Source organism: Vitis vinifera, chromosome 14 (assembly GCF_030704535.1).
Source record: "Vitis vinifera cultivar Pinot Noir 40024 chromosome 14, ASM3070453v1".
Taxonomy (NCBI): domain Eukaryota; kingdom Viridiplantae; phylum Streptophyta; class Magnoliopsida; order Vitales; family Vitaceae; genus Vitis; species Vitis vinifera.
Window position 1 is genome coordinate 12,059,604 of NC_081818.1, and position 21,486 is coordinate 12,081,089.

At 29.3% G+C, this 21,486-nt stretch overlaps 1 pseudogene; it reads right to left on the bottom strand.

The window, feature by feature from the left end:
- Positions 1–301: 301 nt before the first annotated feature.
- LOC100251014 (large ribosomal subunit protein eL18y-like) lies at positions 302–819 on the bottom strand (annotated as a pseudogene).
- Positions 820–21,486: the final 20,667 nt, after the last annotated feature.

Genomic DNA, 21,486 nt, shown 5'->3' on the forward strand with positions numbered 1-21,486 from the left:
TCAGTGTGGGTTGTGGGTGAGCATGTGGTGGCCATGACGGCCATGGGTGAGCTGTGGGTTGTGGGTAAGCTGTGGGTGAACCGTAGGTGAGCATGTGGTGGCCATAGTGGCCATGAGTGAGTTGTAGGTGAGCGTGTGGTGGCCATGGCGTCCATGGGGTGCATGTGGACTACATATGGGCTATATGTGGAGGGTGTGTAGTGGCTGTAGAGGCCATGGGTAAGCCGTGGGCTGTAGGATGGCTATGAGAGCTGTGGTGTTGCATGCGGGTTGTGGGATGGTCTTGAGGGCTCTATGGGAGCTATGGGATGGTCGTGAGGGGGTGAGGGGTGCATGGGTGGCTGTGTGGTACACAAGGAGATTTACTTAAGTGTTCTATTACTTCACAAGCATGCTTTGGACCTCTCAGCAGATCCGTGTTCTGCCCAAGAGGAGCTCTAAGAGCCAACTGATCAAATGTCAAGCATTCACCATCAACCTCTCAATCCCTTCCCTTACTCTCTTTGTGAACCTCAGGATAGTCACTTTCAAATAAAGGACTTCGTATACTCGGAGATCATCGGTAACAGAACCAATAACCACAACAATCTTACCTTTCTTTCCGTCCATGAAACGAACCAAACGGGAAAGTAACAAAGGCAACTTATTAACCTTGCTCATGAAGAACCGCTTCAATGTCACAACATTGAACTTGCTTCCGGTTTTTCGTACCAAAAAATGATACAACTTGACTGTGAGCTTGAGGTAGATATCATCAGATTTGGGAGCGGTGCACTTCGTCTTTTTGCTTTTGTCATCGACGACTAAACCGATACCCATGGCAGCTGCTCCTCTTCCTTCTACTGCTAAAGGTGATCCTCTTACCTGTCGTCTTCTCTTCGTTGGACCCTTTGATCACTTTTAGATCCACAATGATAGAATCAAGACTAGTCTCCTTCCCATTGCTAGCATCAATGACAACTAATGACAAACAAACAGGCTGCCAGAACCACGAAGTAAGCAGCAAGCACAACCAAACATTATCATCCAAGAATAATGAAACTAAGAAAAGATTTGAAACTTGGGTACAAAGGGCTAACAGGTCTCAAAAAAACAGAGTATACATGATCACAATCCAACTAACAACCCTACTTCATTTGAGCCAACGGATGGCTCCAACGGTTTTATCAAGTACAAGAAGCTAGTCTCCATTTCCAGGTCTTTGCTCACTAAAGGGATCTGAAGTGCGAAAATCAGAGCAATGACTTGTATTGAAACACCCATGTACAGAATGGAGAGGAACAAAGAATACGATGAAGTAAAACTTTAAAAGAGAATAAACAAGGACCATACGTCCAATAAATATGAAGATACCCATTTCATTTTTCTTTGTCTATGGGTTTAAAAATTGGTGGATTAAACTTGAAAATGTCTATAAAAAAAAAAAAAAAAGCCCCAAGATGCAAGAAGGTTTTTCAAATATGGAACAACCAATCAAAGCACAGTTCGATTATCCTTGTATGAAACCAGAGAAACATAGGATGAAACTATAATAACCAAACCAAAGCAAACTCACAAACGATGCAAAATAATCATATGAAAAAGAGATGAGAGAAGGATGAGGATTAGTGATGAAGGACAAAACCAAACAATCTTACCAGGCAATGTTTCTCTCAAGCAGGAGTTTGTTTGGCTCCAAACCAACTTCCTCTGCTCAGCTCAACCTCTCTGAATCTTCTCATTTGAAACGCGCCTTCCTCAACTCATTATCTTCTTCCTCCAGTCTTTTCTGCTCCAGACACTCTTTCTTCTCTATTTTTTTTAATTAAATATCACTTTCTAATGAATTTTATTTTAAAATTACATCAACTGCATGAACGAAGTTTTAGATTGAGGGGTAGAGAATTGTAAATGAGAAGTCGTCTTCATTTTGGAAATTTGAGGCATGAATTTCTTGAATGGAAGTTTGAAAATATGAAGATACATACTTACATATAGTTTAATAAGAAATAAAGATTGCAATAATCTCATTTAAAATTGTAAAAGGTTTAATCTTTAGAAGAAAAGGAAATTAAATTAATGATATAACTCATTCTTGGTTTATGGTTTGTAGAGTGGATTTTTTTTAAGGTAAATTAAATTAATGGTAGAACTCATTATTGTTTTACAGTGTGTGGAGTGGAATCTTAAAGGAAAATTAAATTAATTATACAACTCATTTTTGGTTTATAGAAATAAATTTTTGCATGCAGTTGAGTTAATATCATCTTCATTGAGCCATCATGTATGACAAATTGATGTTCTACTTAATAGTTCCCTACGTGCATGGAAATAAGATAGTTCACATATTTTCCTACAATATGGATATTGTTGAATTTTCTTTTAGAAAATATTAGCATATTTGTTTTTACTAATTAAATTTTTGGTTAGTTTGACAATGATTTTAATAAGTGTTTTTGATCTAAAATGTGTTTTTGAAAAGAAAAAAAAAGGTATTTGACAAATTTTAGAAAATATTTTTAAAAATTTTAAAATTACTTGTATTTTTTTATAGAAAAAACATGTACTTGCTCTGTTGAGTTTCAATAGTAATTATTATAATAAATATTTTCAATAAATATTAAGAATTGACATAGGAATTATGGTATTCATAAATTTTTATATACAGTTATAATATTTATAAAATCTATCAATAAAACTTACTATAGTGAAATTTTAACGGGCAAAGCTCTCAACTCCCATGATGAATCTTCTTGACATATGAATCATGAAATGAAATTGTAAAATAAATAGTTAGCTTTGTGGATTTTACACCATTCTTTTCTCCTTTTTCATATAGAGGTTAAACCTAAGCCTAATCAATAAAAGATAAGTTCTTTCATTTTATTTTTTATTATTATGCATATTTTTTTATATATTTTATTTAATTATATGATATTCTAAAGATCAATTATGTGCATTAGAAATTAAAAATTAAGATAAATTTTTCAAAGAAATGGATAGTTGAAATTTTAGAGGACCACCCTTAAAAAATATTTTTTATAATATTTAATGAGTCTTAACAGGTAATAATAATGATGATAACAAAAGTAAAGAATATTTTTAATTTTCAAACTAACATATTTTTTTTATTAAAATAAATGTATTTAGATGAGTAACCCAAGCCCAAATCTTTTTTTTTTTTTTTTCTTTTTTGCCTATTTCACTTTAAGTTTTGCTTCATCAAATGGGAATAAGGGAGGAAGGGGAGTATGATGAGGCCACAATGCTACATGAGAGATAATTTAGATCATTTTTTAAAATATAGAAATGTTTTTTTTTTTTTTTTTTTTTGTATTTAGATTTTAGAAAGTTGAAAAAGAAAAAAAAAAAAAAAAATCAAGGGTTGATACGAGATTGGTGATAGATCCACTTCTAGCTTGTATAAGCATTAATATATTTTTTTTCTTGGAAAATTTTAATTATTATGTTAAGTCATATATAATTAATTAATGGAATTTTAATAAATATAATATAAGTTAATAAAATTAAATAGAATTAATAGATAAGGTACCTTTTGGATACACTTTTTTTCTCCATAATATCAAAATCTTATCATATTGCTTCTAATATTAGTTGAAGGCGTGTGACTCTGAGTGTGGGAGTGAGATGCAGGGGAATAATGGCAGACAATGGAATCGGTTATTGAGATTTGATTCTTGGAAAAGGCAGCCCCATCCTCATATTATAAGTTATGAGCCATGGAGACCTGTTTTTATATACAGACGGCATGCTTGCCACCACTTTTCACAAGTCACAACAATTATAATAATCCAGGCTCCATGCCAGGAATCTCTTTTTGTCGCATTGAATCAAATTACAAGCATTCCTTGAGCTTTATCATCCATTCCTGACTTCAGTCACATTCACCTCTGATTCCTTCACCACCTCTCTGTTTGGAACAGAAACTCGGCTCTCTTCATTCCTCCATTCTTACTCTTATTTTCTCTGTTCTCATCTGTTTTCCAACGAACCTCCCAAATAAATAAATGATGAGTCACGCTATCTCGACCCATTCCAATATATATAAGAAATTTAATGGAACGGACCAACCGGTAGGAAGGAGAAATTCCCCTACCCGCCCAATGTAATTTTTAATTATTCTTTTATTTAAAAAAAATTAATTGGATTAAAAAATACAATTTATAAATAAATTATACATTTTTTTTTTATGAAAAGTAATTGTTTTAAAAAATTTTATAGGGGTTATAAAAAATGGAAAATAAAAAAAATAAAAGTTTATTATATTTAAAGATAAAAAAGGCTTAACCATGGAGCCCCCTTAAAACATTTTTTTCAATTTTGCACCCCCACTCGCCCTCGGCCTTATATTTCTAACTTAACATCACTAAATATAATTGATAGTTTTAACCATCTATTCCATTATTTTTTTTAATGCTAAATTCTCTTCTACTTCTTTAACTATTAACACAAAAATATCACATTAACAAAAACAAAAATCAAAGATAAATGGATTACATGTGTAAAAGGTTTAAACCTCTTTAACTTGATTGATTTCATTAGTTGGTATTATTTTTATTCAACTTTGTTAAACTCAATTTATGTTTGGTTCATGAAAAGTATTAAAAAAAAATTTAATAAAAATGATTTTTTTTAAATTTTCTTTTGTCATATGAAAAATGTCAAACATATATATATATATATATATAATTAAAATTAATTAAAAACTTATAGATTTCCAAATTATTTAATCTTTATATTAAAGATTTAAAATAAGTGAAATGAGTTTAAAGTAATATATAAAAATAATTTATTGACTTTAAATCATTTTTTATTTTTTTTCCTTATATTTTCCCTCTCTATTATCTTTCCCTTAACTTTTTCCATAGATTTCAAGGAGGCAAAAGATGATCCAAATTCTAAAACAAAGCATATCAAGGTAAATTCATCCCAAATATGCTAGCTATATCTTTTCTTTTCTATTATCCTTGAGTTGAAGTCATTCCCATGAAAGTTATTCTTTTGCATGGCATCTTCACAAATAGATCAAGTAGGAGACATATTATGGTTTACTTTTCCACTTTTTCTTTTCTTCTGGTCAACTTCTCTACGACGTAAACCAATAATACATTTTACAAATTTAAGCTTCAAATAAAGTTCTTTTAAACATGTAAGTTTACAATAATATAAAGATTTTTTTTTTTTTTTTGGAATCAAGTTCTTGGAATTGCAAACCTACTTTAATTTTTATATGTGATAGTTGGAACAAAGTATTTCATTGAATAAAGTTTTATATTATTTGAACAAAATATGTAGACATACAAGTTTTGAATGATATATGAGAAGTTTCTCTTCTTTTGTTTGAGTCTCGGAATAACAACGAGATGGTCATCCCATCTCAACCTCATTCCTTCTAATTATCTCAACCTTGTTCCAATATGTGGGTCATCCCTATTTCAACCTCATTCCAATTATCTCAATCCCATTCCAATATATATATATATAAATAAAATGGGCTAGTTAGGGTACGTAGGAGAAATCCCCCCAACCGCCCAATGCAATTTATAATTATTCTTTTCTATTTTTAGAAAAATTTATTTGGATTAAAAATAAATACAATTTATAAATAAATTAATATTTTATTTTTTATAATTTATTTTTATGAGAAGTAATTGTTTTTAAAATTTTATATAGGTTAGAAAAAAGGGAAAATGAAAAAAAAAAAAGTTAATCTTACTTTTATTTAATTATATATAATCAAACAGGACAGAACAAGCTCATACCCCGAATTTGCCTCATGCTTTAAAATAAAATAAAATACCAAACTTGTCCTTATTCCATTTATACTTCTATCAAACCCATGTGTTCATAGCTAGTACCTGAAAAAACTTGTTCCTCTAGCATCGCCATTTAAATCAAGTTTTTTTGTGATGTAAACTAAATATAACTTCTATATATGTAACTTTGGAATCAAATTTATTTTATTGAATCAATATATATATTGTGAACAAAGTATAATTCCTACACATGTTTTGAGAAATATAATGCAAAATTAGTGAAAATATAAATTTATAAATCTTTTCCACCAATTTCCATGATTGAATTTGCTTCGTTGTCAAAAGATTCCAACAAGTAAAATTCATTTGATCTCAGACCCCTACTTATATTATCACTATCACATAACTCTCACCAATTAATTAAAAATCTTTTCCCTTTTATTTTATATAAAATTATTAACTTTAAAAAAAGGAACAAATTAAAAAGAGACCACACCATTTAAACTAATCTTGAAATGATCCCTTCCGAAGCATCAAAAGCACCGAAAGTAGATGGCATGCTTACTTTTGTTTATTCTTTGTTTGGGGGAGAGCTCCAAAACATCACTAAATTAAGTTGAGAATGTGAAGCCCTTTTAAGGTAGATAAGGTCCCACAATAATCATTCATTCAAGCAATCTAGGAACTGCAAGCATCACAATCTCTTGTGTTAGTTTCCTTCCTATGTCATTATTCCAAACTGACAGCCCATTACTAGTCATCACCCATTTCTCTTCTCTCTTGTCGTCATCGCCATCTCTCTTCTTGGATTAACAGAAACTCTGCGTCTTGGATTAATTTCGTTATTTCGTATCATCCATTACTGCTCCCTCTACGCTTGCCATCATACTCGTTCTCACTGTCATCACCATCCATCCCATTTTTCCATTTCTCTTTTCTCTGGTCATCACCATCGTCCTTATTTGATTAACAAAAACTCTGCTGCCTTTATTTCTTCATTAATTTTGTTTCTCTCGTTCAATCCAAGTACATCACTATCCTCTTCTCCAGTTTGTTTTCCTCATCTAGCTATTTCCCGATAACCTGAAAAAGAAAACTCAACTAAATACTTGGTAGATCCAACTGGACGTCAGCTGGGTTATCTCTTTCTCTTTTGATTCCGGAGCCCTTTGGTCCTTGTTTGTTGTCCATTCCTACTTTTTGCCCTTCCGCATTCCTGGTGCTTGTCTCTCCTCTTGGAGCAAAACTCTTCCACCTTTCATCTCCTTGTTTTCATTTCCCACATTCAATTCAATAGCCCACTGTCCTTATTATTCCTTTTTCTGTTATCTGCTTTGGCTTAAGTCTCACCAATTTATCCAGGAAAAAAAATAAAAAATAAAAACCAAAAAGAAAAGGAATCAAAAGTAGAAAATGGTGGAGATCGTTATTTCCATTGCATCAAAAGTTGCTGAATACCTGGTTGCTCCAGTTGGACGTCAGCTGGGTTATCTCTTTCACTACAATAGCAACATGGCGGAACTCCGGGACGAAGTTGAGAAGCTGGGTGAAGCAAGGGAAAGCCTGCAGTTACGTGTGGGCGAGGCTACTAGGCATGGGGATGAAATGTTACCGAATGTTCGCAACTGGCTGACACGTGCTAATGACATCTCCCAGGAAGCGCAGAAATTCATTGAAGATGAAAAGAAAACAAAGAAGAGCTGTTTCAATGGGTTGTTGCCTAATTTGATCGTACGTTATCAGCTAAGCAGAGAAGCAAAGAAAAAGGCCGAGGAAGCCAAGAAAAGGCAAGGAGGCGGCGATTTTCAAACAATATCCTATCGTGCCCCTCTGCCAGGGGCTGGGTCTGCACCTCTCAGAGGTTACGAAGCTTTAGCCTCCAGAGGCCCGATTTTGAACAAAATCATGGAGGCGTTACGAGATGATGATGTCAACATGATTGGGGTATGGGGCATGGGCGGTGTGGGCAAAACCACGCTGGTCAAACAAGTGGCTATACAAGCTAAGCAGGAGAATTTGTTCGCCACAGAAGTCTATATAGATTTATCCTGGACTCGACACTCGGAAAAACTTGAAGAAGGAATTGCTAAAATTCAACAAAAAACTGCAGAAATGTTAGGCTTCCAATTTCAGGGGAAGGATGAAACCACAAGAGCAGTTGAACTGACGCAGAGACTGAAGAAGGAGAAGATCCTTATTATCTTAGATGACATTTGGAAGGAAGTTGATTTGGAGAAAGTTGGAATTCCTTGTAAAGATGATCAGACAAAATGCAAAATAGTGTTGGCTTCTAGAAATGAAGACATATTACGCAAAGACATGGGCGCGAAACAATGTTTTCCAATTCAACATTTACAAGAAGAAGAAGCTTGGCATTTATTTAAGAAGACAGCAGGTGATTCCGTGGAGAACAATCTTGAATTGCAACCCACAGCAAAGGAGGTAGTTAAAGAATGCGAGGGTCTACCAGTTGCAATTGTAACAATTGCAAAGGCATTAAAAGATGAAAGCGTAGCTGTATGGAAGAATGCCTTGGAAGAACTCAGGAGTTCTGCACCAACAAACATCAGAGGAGTGGATGACAAGGTATACGGATGTCTGAAGTGGAGCTACAACCATTTAGGTGATGAAGTCAAGTCATTGTTCTTACTGTGTGGTTCGTTGAGCTATGGTGATATTTCAATGGATCATTTGTTCAGGTATGCTATGGGTTTGGATTTGTTTGACCACATCAAGTCATTGGAGCAAGCAAGAAATAAACTAGTTACATTGGTGAGAACCCTCAAAGCCTCAAGCTTGTTACTTGACGGTGAAGATCATAGACACGAGTTTGGAGGAGCCTCAAGGTTGCTTTTCATGGATGCTGATAACAAGTCTGTCAGGATGCATGATGTTGTTCGTGATGTTGCCAGAAATATTGCATCCAAGGATCCTCATCGCTTTGTAGTTATAGAAGATGTTCCATTGGAAGAATGGCCAGAGACTGATGAATCCAAATACATCTCTTTAAATTGCAGAGCTGTGCATGAGCTTCCTCACAGGTTGGTATGTCCGAAACTTCAATTTTTTCTATTGCAGGACAACAGTCCTTCCTTGAATATCCCAAGCACATTTTTTGAAGGAATGAACCAACTCAAAGTTTTAGACGTGTCTGAAATGCCTTTTGCTAAACTACCTCCATCACTTCAATCCCTTGCAAATCTTCGAACATTACGTCTAGACAGGTGCTGGTTGGGGGACATAGCTCTAATTGGAGAGCTAAAGAAACTCCAAATTCTTAGCATGGCGGGTTCCAATATCCAACAATTGCCTAGTGAAATGAGGCAGTTGACGAATCTAAGGTTGTTGGATTTGAATGATTGTCAGCAGCTTAAAGTAATTCCACGAAATATCTTATCAAGCCTGTCTCGATTAGAATGTTTGTGCATGAAATCTAGCTTTACTCAATGGGCAGCTGAAGGAGTTAGTGATGGAGAAAGCAATGCTTGTTTATCGGAGCTGAATCATTTGCGCCATTTGACAACTATAGAGATAGAAGTACCGACTATCGAGTTGCTACCAAAAGAAGACATGTTCTTTGAGAACTTGACAAGATATGCAATATTTGCAGGCATTTTTGATCCGTGGAAAAAATATTATGAAGCATCAAAAACATTAAAGCTGAAACAGGTTGATGGAAGCTTACTTTTGAGGGAGGGAATTGGAAAGTTGTTGAAGAATACTGAAGAACTAAAGTTGAGTAATTTGGAAGTATGTCGTGGCCCAATTTCCCTAAGGTCTTTGGATAACTTAAAAACTTTAGATGTGGAGAAATGTCATGGATTGAAATTTCTCTTCTTACTTTCCACAGCTAGAGGCACTTCCCAACTAGAAAAAATGACAATATATGATTGCAATGTCATGCAACAAATAATTGCATGTGAAGGGGAGTTAGAAATAAAAGAAGATGATCATGTTGGGACCAATTTGCAACTGTTCCCTAAATTACGATATTTAGAACTTAGGGGTCTACTAGAGCTCATGAATTTCGACTACGTCGGCTCTGAGTTGGAAACAACATCGCAAGGAATGTGTTCCCAAGGCAATCTTGATATCCACATGCCGTTTTTCAGTTATCGGGTATGTTTATGCTTAATTAATAGCTAATTTCTATAGTTTTTTTTTCTTTTTCACATCATATTTTTTTAATAAATAAATCAAAGGAAAAACTAGGTTCACATGCACTTTCTCATTCCACCTTGTAAGTGTGTTAAAAGGAGATAACATAAAGATGAGAAACACTTTAGTAAATTATTTTATTTGAAGATACACTCAATATTTGGAAAAAATCTAGTTTGAATAAAAAAATCTTAAAATATTAGTAATGTTTTAGAAGTTTTATAAATAAATTAAAAAGGATTAATAAGAAAAGATGGTCAAGTGAATTTAGATTTAAGAATGTTTAGATGGAAAATAAAAACAAAAATGAATCTCCATTTTGTTTATTTGTTTGTTTTTATTTTTTACAATTATTTATTATAACATAATAAGAAATATTCTATCTCTTTTCCTTAGTAATTAACTTTCTTTTTTTTTTTTTTAAATCTAATTGACCTAAATAATACAATTTTTTATAAAGAGAAAAAGCTTTAGTGATTCTCTTTTATTAAAATATTGACGAAAATATCCATATTTATGAAAATATTGGTAAAAAAAAAACAAAAATATGAAAATTTTAGATAAAAAAATAAAATGATAAATAATATATAAAGATATATATGATTGAATTAATGTTATGATTAAATTAGTGTGATTTGTTAATAATATAGATATGTACAATCAAACTAGTATGGTTTGTAAATTACATAGCATAAGTTATAATAACTACGACTTTCAAGAAGAATACTAAAAAAAGAATAATATTTTGTGTATTTGGTATTAACCTTTAACGATAGATTTGTTAAATTATTTTAAAATTTAATTTCAAATAATAGAAATATAATGAATGATATTAGTAATAAAAGAGGAAATTATGTTTAGAAGGGTATGGAAGGATTAATATATATATATATAAAATTACTTTTATAAACTTATCAAAATAAAATTCTATTTAAATTAATAAAAAAAAGAGACTCTCTCCTATTTTTGTTTTAATGGTTAAAATTAACCTTAAAAATATTTCTATTTTTTTTTTAAGAATGAAATTTCATTTTCTGAGGACTCCCATACGTTCTTTTGTAATGAAGAATAGGAAGTAAGACCCAACATCAATAATAATAAGAAGAAACAATTTAGACAACCTCCATTGAAAAGAATGATATAAACTTTGAATACCCATTATAATTTTTAATGCATTGTTGGGAGAATTATTTGGTTATGAAGGTTTAATTATTGTTTGTATAAAAATGAAGAATATCGTTGAAAATAAGATTATGAATGAAAATTTATATCTATTTTTTAAGAAAACTCGAAGCTTTTTTAGATTTCAAATAAGGGGAAAGGGTTTTGTGGGTTAATTACAATTGAAGAATTAGATACCAAGGAAGATGAGGGAAAGGTCACACCCTTTTTAGTATTATTTTAATTTAATAAGGGAAAAGTAGGAGTTAATAGAAAAAAAACTACAAGAATAAATTTGAAAGTGAAATCAGGGACATCTTTTAAAAGAGTGTTTTAACCACAACACCAATGTACTCATCATCCCCTAGGATTTTCCACTGTTTTGTCACACTGTAGCAATTCCTATGTTCTTTTAACAGGAAATATAGTGAAAGAATCAACATTAAATATCTAATATCATGTGAGAACTTGCTGGAACCAATAAATTTTTAGTGATAACTTGTCAAATTTTTTTTGGGACAACTTTTGAAAAATTTCACATGATTCTTTTTAGTCCTCCCTAATTGTTTTAGATTTTTAAAACGTAACTAAATTTAAGATGTGAATATTTGAGAGTCAAAAGATGTTTATGTTTATTACAACTTTCCAATTGATAATGTCATGTATTATAATACAGGTTTCATTTCCTAATTTGGAGAAGTTGGAACTCAATGATCTTCCCAAGTTGAAGGAGATATGGCATCACCAACTTCCATTTGGGTCCTTTTACAATTTGCAGATCTTAAGTGTATACAAGTGTCCATGTCTACTCAATCTTATCTCATCTCATTTGATACAGAGCTTCCAAAATTTGAAAAAGATAGAAGTGGGTGATTGTAAAGTCCTAGAAAATGTGTTCACGTTTGATCTTCAAGGACTTGATAGAAATGTTGGGATCCTCCCAAAGTTAGAAACCTTGAAGTTAAAAGGCCTACCTAGACTGAGGTATATTACATGCAATGAGAATAAGAATAATAGCATGAGATATCTTTTCTCTTCTTCCATGCTCATGGATTTTCAAAACCTCAAATGCCTATCCATCATAAATTGTGCCAACGAAGACAAAGAAGAGGGATATGTCGATACTCCTATAGAAGATGTAGTACTCTTCGATGAAAAGGTTAGTTTTCTCTCATACACATTTTTCTAATTTTTCCTTATACTATTTTTGGAAATATTGACAAAGATATTCCATAGAAATAATAAAAGAATATTATGAGAAGATTATATTAATCTTTAATAATAAATTTATTAAATTATTTAGAAATATAATTTTAGACAATAAAAATGATGAATAATAATTAAATTGTATAGGAAGTGAAAAAAGAAAAAAAAATAAATTTAAATTTAAATTTAAAAAATAATAAATATGAATAGAAATAATATAAAATAAAAATGGTAAGTATTATTTTAATTTGAAAGGAAAAAAAAAGGTGCTAATTGGAATAAATATTGCGATGAATTGCAAACAAAATTAGAGGAATCTTTTAATTAAAAAATAAATTTTAAAAAGGATTTAGTAGAATTGATTGATAAGAAATAATGGAGTGTGGAGTGTATGATACAATATAGAGTAATAAATGTAATAAATGATTAGATATGAATAAAGGTAATTTAGTACAAGAATATATGTAATATAGATTTCTAATAAATAAAAAATTATTCAAATCATAATATTTTATCCAAATATTAGAATATTTAAAATAAATAATATTTATGAAAATTTGGGTAAGGTGTAAAATGGTAAAAATATTTTAAAAATTATGATTCGTTAAAATATTTGAGAAAATTTGTGATTAATTTTCCCTTTTGAAACTAAAAATAGTAAAGCATAGAAATTACTTACAATTCTTTTAAAATAACGACTAAAATATTCATATTTAATACTTTTATAAAAAATAATTTTAGGGTTAATTTGTTGATCTTTTGGTTTAAAATTTTGTCAAATATCTCTATTACCTTTCTTATTTGTCATTTTCATTCACATTTTCTCTAATTCAAAATAAGGGAGGTGTTTAATGAAATTTTAAACCAATGAGGATTAAATGTATTTAGTCAATAATTTAGAGAAAGTTAGTGAAATTAACCCTTAATTTTATTAAATTTAAAAATAAAAAATAAAACAATAATTTTTTTCTTTTTTTTAAAAAAATTATATGTTATTTTATTGTTAACATCAAAATTAATCGTAATTTCTCTGATTTTAAATTACAAATTTGAGAACTTTTTATTTATAGTTTTTTTTCTATATTCATTATCTTTGTTTTGTAATTTTATATTTATTTTGAATCTTTTAATTATTTGTACTTTATTTAATGCTTTTTCTAAAATCTTTGCCAAATCATATTTTTTGAAAGGTGTTTATTTTATAATGGTTGTTTGATTTTTGGGGAAATTATTTAGAAAAAAAAATTACTTTATATATATATATATATATGTATGTATGTATGTATTCTATTTTTTTCACTATGCTCTAAAATTTTTAATTTTATTTTACCTACATTTTCTACCTTTTCACAATAATAAGAATATTTTTAAATAAAATGATTTGATATATATATATATATATATATATATATATATTTTTTATTAAATTTCATCATCCTCTAGTTTGTTGAATCAGTATTCTTATATAAATAAATATGTTATATAGAGCATTTATAAATAATATCCTTAGGAAAATTAATTATTGATAATTTATTTATTTATATGTATTTTAATTTTATAAAACATTTTTTTTATTATGTGGTATTTTGCTTTTTATAAAATAAATAAATTATTATGAAATAAAAGATCATAAATATGAGTATGGTTTTATTATGAACACAATTTATTTATATTTTTACCTTTTCATACCCATCCCTATCTTCTTTTAGTTTTAATTGAAAAACTAAAAAAAACTAGGTTAGGTCTAGATTCATTTTCTACACTCTACCTTGTAAATGTGTTAACCAGGAGGTATCATAAATGTTATAAGAGAATTAAGTAAAATATTTTATTTGTAGATACTATTTGACATTTGAAAAAGTCCAGGTTGAATAAAGAAAACTCAAAATTTGAAAGTGATTAATAAAAAAAATTAGTCAAGAGAAATTGGATTTAATAATTTTTAGATGAAAAATGAAAAGAAAAATAAATCTCTATTTTGTTTATTTGTGTATTTTTATTTTTTTAAATGTTTAAATTAACATAATAAGAAATATTCTGTCTCTTTCCCTTAGTAATTGACTTTCTTTATTATTTTATCTAATTGAACTAAATAGTACACCTAAAGAAAAGAACTTTGGTGATTTTATTTTATTGAAATATTGATGAAAATATCCATATTTATGAAAATATTAGTAATAAATAAATGAGAATTTAAGATAATATATATATATATATATATATATATATATATATATATATATATATATATATATATATATATATATATATATATATAAAGATACATATGATTGAATTAATGGTAAAAATAAATTAGTTAATATTATAGATATGTATGATCAAATTAGTATAGTTTGTAAGTGATATAGCATAAGGTTATGATAAATATACTTTTTGAAGATGAATACTAAAAAAGTAATATTTTGTATATTTAGTATTAATCATTAATAATAAATTTCTTAAATTATTCTAAAATTTAATTTCAAATTATATGAAAATAATGAATATTCCTAGAAAATTATGTTTAAAAGAGCATGGAAGGATTTTTTTTTAATAAAAAAATAATTTTATAAAATTATCATTCTCTCTAAATTAGTTAAAAAAGAGACTCCCATTTTTGTTTTAGATGACAAAATCATCCCTAATAAAAAAGAGTAAAATATGTTTTATTCATATATGGAGACTAATCAATCTTAATTTTTAAATAATGATCAAAGTTAATAATTTTATTAACTTTGTATATACATTAATAGTTAATAATAATTTTATTATTTATTTTTAGAAACAAAACTAGTGGATCATAGGTTAAATATAAAGGAGTTGAAAAAAAGAACCAAGTTAAACTGAATTTTTCATTTTAATAACATTAAATATTAATAGGAAAACATAAAAAAGAAAAAGAAAAGAAAACATAGTAAATATTATTCTAATTTAAATAAATAAAAAATGTTAAGTGGTAATAGGAATAAATATGGCAATGAATTAAAAAGTGATACTTGAAATTTTCAATATGAAAAATAAATTTAAAAAGGAAATTATTAAAGTGTGTATATATATAAGTTTCAATTACATCATATTTTTTAAACATAACAAAGTGAACAATGTGAATATCGGAGAGTTAATAAATTATGTTTAAGTAATAATTTTTTGTTTATCACAACTTTACAATTGATGATGTTATGAATTATATTGTGTATCTACTAGGTCTCACATGATTCCTTTTAATTTGATTTATAGAAGTTTTAGATAAATCATATCTTTTTAGACATATCAAAGTGAACAATGTGAATATCTAAGAGTTAATGAATTATTTCTAAGGAATGTATTTTTATGTTTGTCACAGCTTTATAATTGATAATGTTATGTATTATATTGTGTATTTGCTAGGTTTCATTCCCTAACTTAGAGAAGTTGGAACTTAATGGTCTTCCCAAGTTGAAGGAGATATGGCATCACCAACTTCCACTTGAATTCTTCTACAATTTACGGATTTTAAGTGTGTGCAATTGTCCTTGCCTAGTCAATCTTGTCTCATATCATTTGATACAGAGCCTCCAAAATTTGAAAGAGATAAATGTGCAACATTGTGAAGTCTTAGAGTATGTTTTTGATCTTCGAGGGCTTAATGGAGATGTTGAGATCTTCCCAAAGCTAGAAATCCTAAATTTAAAGACACTACCTAAGCTAAGACATATTATATGCAATGAGGACAAGAGATGTCTATTCTTTCCTTCCACATCCAAGGATTTTTACTCTCTCAAAGAGGTACATGTATGTAGGATGCAAGACAAGAGAGATGTCATTACTTCTTTACATGATGCAATGCACTTCAACGAAAAGGTTAGTTTTCTCCCATATTTTTTATTTTTCCTTACGCTACTTTCTTGAAGTATTGATAGAGATATTTTATAAAAAGTAATAAATAAAAAAAGTATGAGACGATTACATTAATCTTTAATAATAAATTTATTAAATTAATTTAAAATTTGATTTTAAATAATAAAAAATTGTGAATAATAAGTAAGTTATAAATGAATTGAAAATTTTTTAAATGAAAATTTAATTTTAAAGAGTATAAATATTAATAGAAATAAGGAAAAAGATGGTCGACATTATTCTAATTTAGAAAGGAAAAAATTAGGTGTTAAGTAAAAGAAATATTGCAATGGATTAGAAAGAAGAATTAGTCAAAATTTTATTCAAATAATTTTTTTAAAAAATTTTTAGAATATTTAAGTTATGTTTAGTCCTAAAAAGTATTGAGGAAAACGAAAAAAATATTAAGAAAAATAATTTTATTATATTATAAAAAATATGAAGAAAATCAAATATAATTAAAATAAGTTAAAAATTCAATTCTGTATATCATTTTTTACATAGAAATTATATATGTATATATATATATATATATATATATATATATATTTTAAAATTGAACTCTTTTTCTTTGAAAAAAATTTATGTGTTATTTTGTTGTTAACATCTATTTTACAAAACCTTCAAAAAGCAAAGTTTTGTAACTTTTTACTTTTAAAAACAAAAAGAACAAAACATACTTTACATCTAATTACTATTCTTTTATAATAAACCTTTATTTTAACATTTTTATAAACTTTTTTTAAAAATAAAAAATAAAAATACAATCCTAGATATTACTTTTTACATGGAAATTATATATACACATCCTTTTTAATTTGAATTGTTTTTCTCTTTTTCTCTTTTTTTTTTCTTTTTTTTTTTAAAAAAAATTATGTATTATTTTGTTGTTAATATCAAAAGAAACGGAATATTTTTCAAAAAGAAAAGTAAAAAATGTAAGTTTTGTAATTATGTATTTTTTTGAGTAATTTTTTAAATTATTCATACTTTATTTACTGTTTGGTCATAAAGCCATTTGACTTTTTGGAAAATTGTTTAGAATGAAAATTACTTTTTTTTTTCACTAATGAAAATTTTATAATGTAACATAAGTGAACATGCGATTATCACAACCTTCCATTTGATGCCATATATTGTGTTTTTGCTACAGGATTCATTCCTTGATGGAGTATCTAATTATGAAACTTTTGAATCAAGAGCCTCCACTTTCAACAAAATTATGGATGCCTTAAGAGATGACGATATCAACTTGATTGGAGTATGGGGCATGGGCGGTGTGGGCAAAACAACACTGCTGAAACAAGTAGCTCAACAGGCTAAGCAACAGCACTTGTTCACCGCACAAGTCTATATGGATGTATCCTGGACTCGAGACTCGGATAAACTTCAACCAGGAATTGCCAAAATTCAAAAACAAATTGCAGACTTGTTAGGCTTCAAATTTCATTGGAAGGATAAAACCTTAAGAACGGATGAACTGAACCAGGGATTGAAGAAAAGGAAGATCCTTATTATCTTGGATGACATTTGGACGGAAGTTGATTTGAGGGAAGTAGGAATTCCTTGTAAAGGTGATGGGACACGATGCAAAATATTGTTGACTTCTAGAGATCGAGACCTATTATGCAAAGACATGGGCGCACAAGTATGTTTTCCAGTGGAACATTTACCACCAGAAGAAGCTTGGAGTTTATTTAAGCAGACAACAGGTGATTCCGTGGAGGAGAATCTTGAACTGCGACCCATAGCCATTCAAGTAGTTGAAGAATGTGAGGGTCTACCAATTGCAATTGTAACAATTGCAAAGGCATTAAAAGATGAGACCGTGGCTGTATGGAAGAATGCCTTGGAACAACTCAAGAGTTGTGCACTAACAAACATCATAGGAGTGGATGAAAAGGTATACTCATGTTTGGGGTGGAGCTACAACCATTTGAAATGTGATGAAGTCAAGTCATTGTTCTTACTTTGTGGTTCGTTGACCTATGATGAGATTTCAATGGATCACTTGTTACAATATGGTATGGGTCTGGATTTGTTTGAGCGCATCGACTCATTGGAGCAAGCAAGAAATAGACTACTTGCATTGGTGGAAATCCTCAAAGCCTTAGGCTTGCTACTTGATAGTCATGAAGATAGACACAATTTTGATGAAGAAATTGCTTCAAGTTTGCTTTTCATGGATGCTGATAACAAGTTTGTGAGGATGCACGGTGTTGCTCGTGAAGTTGCCAGAGCAATTGCATCAAAGGATCCCCATCCATTTGTAGTCAGAGAAGATCTTGGATTTGAAGAATGGTCAGAGACTCATGAATTTGAAAAGTGCACTTTCACCTCTTTAAATTGCAAAGCTGTGCTTGAGCTTCCTCAAGGGTTGGTATGTCCGGAACTTCAATTTTTTCTATTGCATAACGACAATCCTTCCTTGAATATCCCAAACACATTTTTTGAAGGGATGAAAAAACTCAAAGTTTTAGATTTGTCCTATATGCATTTTACAACACTACCTTCATCACTTGATTCCCTTGCAAGTCTTCGAACATTACGTCTAGATTGGTGCAAGTTGGTAGACATTTCTCTAATTGGAAAGCTAGTGAAACTAGAAGTTCTTAGCTTGGTGGGTTCTACAATCCAACAATTGCCTAATGAAATGGTGCAATTGACCAATCTAAGGCTGTTGGACTTGAATGATTGCAAAGAACTTAAAGTTATTCCACAAAACATCTTATCAAGATTGCCTCGATTAGAATGTTTGTACATGAAATGTAGCTTTACTCAATGGGCAGTTGAAGGTGCAAGTAATGCTTGTTTATCCGAGCTAAATTATTTGTCTCATTTGACAACTTTAAATATGAATATACCAGATGAAAATTTGCTACCAAAAGACATGCTCTTTCAGAACTTGACAAGATATGCAATATTTATAGGCAATTTCTATTGGTTCCAACTTGATTGTAGAACCAAAAGAGCATTGAAGTTCCAGAGAGTCAATATAAGCTTATGTCTGGGGGATGGAATTAGCAAGTTGTTGGAGAGAAGTGAAGAACTAGAGTTCAATGAATTACGTGGTACCAAGTATGTTCTTTGCCCATCAAATAGGGAGAGTTTTCTTGAACTAAAACATCTTCTAGTTCGTGACAGTCCCAAGATTCAATTTATTGTTGATTCAAAAGATCAACAGTTTTTGCAACATGATGCCTTTCCTTTATTGGAGTCGTTGGATCTTGAGCGGCTGAATAACTTGAAAGAAGTATGGCATGGCCCAATTCCAGTAGGGTCTTTTGGTAACTTAAAAACTCTAATTGTGTGTTCTTGTCCTAAATTGAAATTTCTTTTTTTGCTCCCCATGGCTAGAGGCCTTTCCCAGCTTGAAGACATGCAAATAGGAAGTTGCAAAGCTATGCAACAAATAATTGCATATGAAAGGGAGTTGGAAATAAAAGAAGATGAATATTTTGGGACCAACTTGCAACTATTCCCAAATTTGCGAACCTTGCAACTCTGGGAACTACCACAACTCATCAATTTCAGCTCTGAGTTAGAAACAACATCTTCGACATCTTTGAGTACAAATGCAATATCAGAAGGCTCATTTTTCAATCAACAGGTATGTTAAAGCTTATTAGTCAATTTTAATGGTTTTAATTTATATATATATAGGAAAGACTAGGGTGAGCTAATCACATGCACTTTCCAAATTCCACCTTATTAAAATGAGAAAATTTCTTAAATTCTTAAATTTTTGTATATTTAGTATTAATCTTTAATAATAAATTTCTTAAATTATTTGAAAATTTAATCTTAAACAATATAAAAATAACAATAATAAATGAAATATGAAGGAGTTGAAAAATGAATAAGGTTAAAAAGAAATTTTAGTTTTAAAAACATTAAATATTACTAGGAACAAGTATAAAAATAGGGAATAAACTATAAGTATTATTTCACTTTAAATAAGAAAAAATTAGGGTTAATAGGAATAAATACATAATAAATTTAAGAATGAAATCATTGAAATCTTTTAAAAGAAAAGGAATTTAAAAAAAAAATCATAAGAATTTACTAATGGGCAAAAATAGAAGAGTGCATATGAATTAAAACAATAAATTATTTATATGAATAAAAATAATTTGTGGCATGAGAATTCTTTATCATTTTATTTTTTAAAATATAATTGAAGTAAATGTGTGAATAATCCCATGTCGATGAATTAGATTTAAGGAATATGTTTATGTTAATCATAACTTTCCAATTGATGATGTAATGTATTATGTCACAGGTTTTATTCCCTAATTTGGAGGAGTTGGAACTTGATGGTCTTCCCAAGTTGAAAGATATATGGCATCACCAACTTCCATTTGGGTCTTTCTGTAATTTACAGGTCCTAAAGGTGTACCACTGTTCATGTCTACTCAATCTTATCCCATCTTCTTTGATAAAGAGCTTCCAAAATTTGAAAAAGATAAAAGTGGCATATTGTGAAGTTCTAGAACATGTGATTGTTCTTCAAGGAATTGATGGAAATGTTGAGATCTTCCCAAAGTTAGAAACCTTGAAGTTGGAGTACCTACCTAGGCTAAGATGGACCGAAGAAGGGAATAATAGCAGGAGATATATTTCCTCTCCTCTGATACTCATGAATATTCAAAACCTCAAAAAACTACATATCATTAATTGTAGAATGGAAGACTCGGAGAAGATGTAGTACTCTTTTGTGAAAAAGGTTAGTTTTCTCCCGTACTTTTTATTTTTCTCTTCCATACTTTTTATTTTTCTCTTCCATACTTTTTGTTTCTCCTTGTACTATTTTTTGGAAATATTGACGGAACCATTCTATAAAAATAATAAAAAATTGTGAGAAGATTATATTAATGTTTAATAATAAATTTATTAAATTAATTTAACATTTAATTTTAAATAATAAAAATGATAAACAATAAATAAATTATAAAGGAGTTGAAAAAAGAAAAAAATAAAGTGAAAATTTAATTTTAAAAATAATAAATATTAATAGAAATGTTAATAAAACTAAGGAAAAATGTTAAGTATTCTTTTAATTTCGAAAAAAAAAAAAAATAGGTGCTAGTTTTGAATAAGTATTGCAATGAATTAGAAAGGAAAATTAGGGAAACTCTTTACATGGAAAAATAAGTATTAAAAAGGAGTTAGTAGAATTTAGTAATAACAAATAAGGCAAGAGTGCATATGATTTAACAAGTAGTAATAGATGATTGGATATGAACAAAAGTAATTTATAGTATGAGAATAAATGTAAAAAAGATTAATAATAAATAAAAAAAATACTCAAGCAATAATATTTTATTAT